General features: G+C 36.6%; 1 pseudogene; it reads left to right on the top strand.

Annotated features, from left to right (window-relative positions):
* The window catches only part of LOC137615528 (uncharacterized), a 248,302-nt pseudogene that overhangs the window by 130,642 nt on the left and 115,160 nt on the right, over positions 1-2,500 (top strand).

Here is a 2,500-nt window from a genome sequence, read left to right as displayed (position 1 = left end):
CGTTGGCCTTTTTGAAATTGGTTACCCTTGAAGAGTAAATTTTCGGCCTTTTTCTACTAATATGTAGACCTTTCAAAGCTGCAGTTGATCAGACGTTGGCCTTTTTGAAATTGGTTACCCTTGAAGAGTAAATTTTCGGCCTTTTTCTACTAATATGTAGACCTTTTAAAGCTGCAGTTGATCAAACGTTGGCCTTTTTGAAATTGGTTACCCTTGAATAGTATATTTTCGGCCTTTTTCTACTATTAGGTTGGTCTTATAAAGCTGCAGTTGATCAGAAGTTGGCCTTTTTCTCCTTTGGAAAACCTGGCAACCCTGCTCCAGAGAGAGAGAGCCCTGAGCATTGGATAAAGAGATAGACCACAGAATCCATCCTTTCGAGTACTGTTAAGTGGAGTCGGTAATGGGACAGTAAGAAAATGGAAAACGCTGAATATGTTTTTACTTGTTTAGGTAAACATCTGTGGTAGACTATTTCACCCCATTATTATTATTATTATTATTATTATTATTATTATTATTATTATCATTAGTAGTAGTAGTAGTAGTATTATTATTACTTGTTAAGCTACAACCCTATTTGAAAAAGCAGGATGCTATAAGCCCAGGGAGCCCAACAGGGAAAATAACTCAGTGAAGAAAGGAAACAAGGAAAAAAATTTCAAGAACAATAACAACATTAAAATAAATATCTCCTATATAAACTATAAAAACTTTAACAAAACAAGAGTTAGAGAAATCACATAGATTAGAATGCCCGAGTGTACTCTCAAGCAAGAGAACTCTAACCCAAGACAGTGGAAGACCATGGTACAGAGGCTATGGCACTACCCAAGAATATAGAATAATGGTTTGATTTTGGAGTGCCCCTCTCCTAGAAGAGCTGCTTACCATAGCTAATGAGTCCATGAAAGTAGCCACTGAACAATTACAGTGCAGTAGTTAACCTCTTGGATGAAGAAGAAATGTTAAAAGCTGAAGGCACAGAAGAAGAAGAAGAAGAAGAAGAAGAAGAAGATCTGTGGTGGCCTATAGGAAACGTCCCTGCCTGTCTATTAGACGTGAGTTGGAGACCAGCTCATGCTCGATAGTTTCCTAGAAGTGTCAGTAACTTTACCGTCCTTGTGAGCTAAGGATGGCGAGTTTAGGAGAGCCTATAGGTTGGCATGCTGAGTCATCAACAGCCATTGCCTGGCCTTCCTTGGTCCTAGGTTGGAGAGGAAGGGGGGGGGGGGGGTAACCAGCAAAATATACGTTTACTTATTTAGTTAAACATCTCTGGTAGACTATTTTCCATACATAAATGTGAAAGATGATCTCTAACCTCACCATCCTTGTGAGCTGGGTAAAAGGTTGGCCAGGGCACCAGCCACCCGTTGAGATACTACCGCTAGAGAGTTATGGGGTCTTTTGACTAGCCAGACAGTACTCCATTGGATCCTTCTCTCTGGTTACGGTTCATTTTCCCTTTGCCTACACACACACACTGATAAGTAAATCTGGCCTATTCTTTGCATATTCTCCTCTGTCCTCATACACCTGACAACAATGAGATTACCAAACAATTCTTCTTCATTCAAGGGATTACGGCACTGTAATTGTTCAATGGCCACTTTCCTCTTGGTAAGGGTAGAAGAAACTCTTTAGCTATGATAAGCAGCTCTTCTAGGAGAAAGACACTCCAAAATCAAACCATTGTTCTCTACTCTTGGATAGTGCCATAACCTCTGTCCCATGGTCTTCCGATTGTCTTGGGTTAGAGTTCTCTTGCTTGAGGGTACACTCTAGCACACTCTTCTATCTTATTTCTCCTTCTCTCATTTTGTTAAAGTTTTTATTGTTCATATAAGAGATATTTCTTTTAATGTTACTGCTCTTAAAATATTTTATTTTCCTTGATTCCTTTCCTCACTGGGTTATTTTCCCTGTTGGAGCCCATGGGCTTGTAGCATCCTGCTTTTCCAAATAGGGTTGTAGATTAGCAAATAATAATAATAATAATAATAATAATAATAATAATAATAATAATAATAATAACATGGTTAGGAGGTTTGGACGAGCCTAAAAGTCTATCTGCTGAGGTAAAAAAAAATGAAAAACCAAAAAAAAAAAAAAAAAACCCTGAGTAAATTTAAACCATTATTAAAGGTTTAGAATTGACAGAAATAATTCTAAAAACATAAAATAAAAACAGACATAGTTAATCCAGCACATAGTTGATAGTTTATATATGACATATCTGTTTTGACATTGTTACTGTTTGTTGAATGATTTATTGTTATTTTGTTCTCATCATTTATTCATTTCCTTATTTCCTTTCCTTACTGGGCTACTTTTCCCTGTTGGAGCGTTTGGGCTTATAGTATCTTGCTTTTCCAACTAGTGTGGTAGCTTGGTTAATAATAATAATAATAATAATAATAATAATAATAATAATAATAAATTTATTTACTTCCTTATTTCCTTTCCTCACTGGGCTATTTTTCCCTGTTGGAGCCTT

Source organism: Palaemon carinicauda, chromosome 21, assembly GCF_036898095.1.
Source record: "Palaemon carinicauda isolate YSFRI2023 chromosome 21, ASM3689809v2, whole genome shotgun sequence".
NCBI lineage: Eukaryota > Metazoa > Arthropoda > Malacostraca > Decapoda > Palaemonidae > Palaemon > Palaemon carinicauda.
The sequence above is the reverse complement of the archived record's forward strand: the minus strand, read 5'-3'. Positions and strand labels throughout refer to the sequence as shown.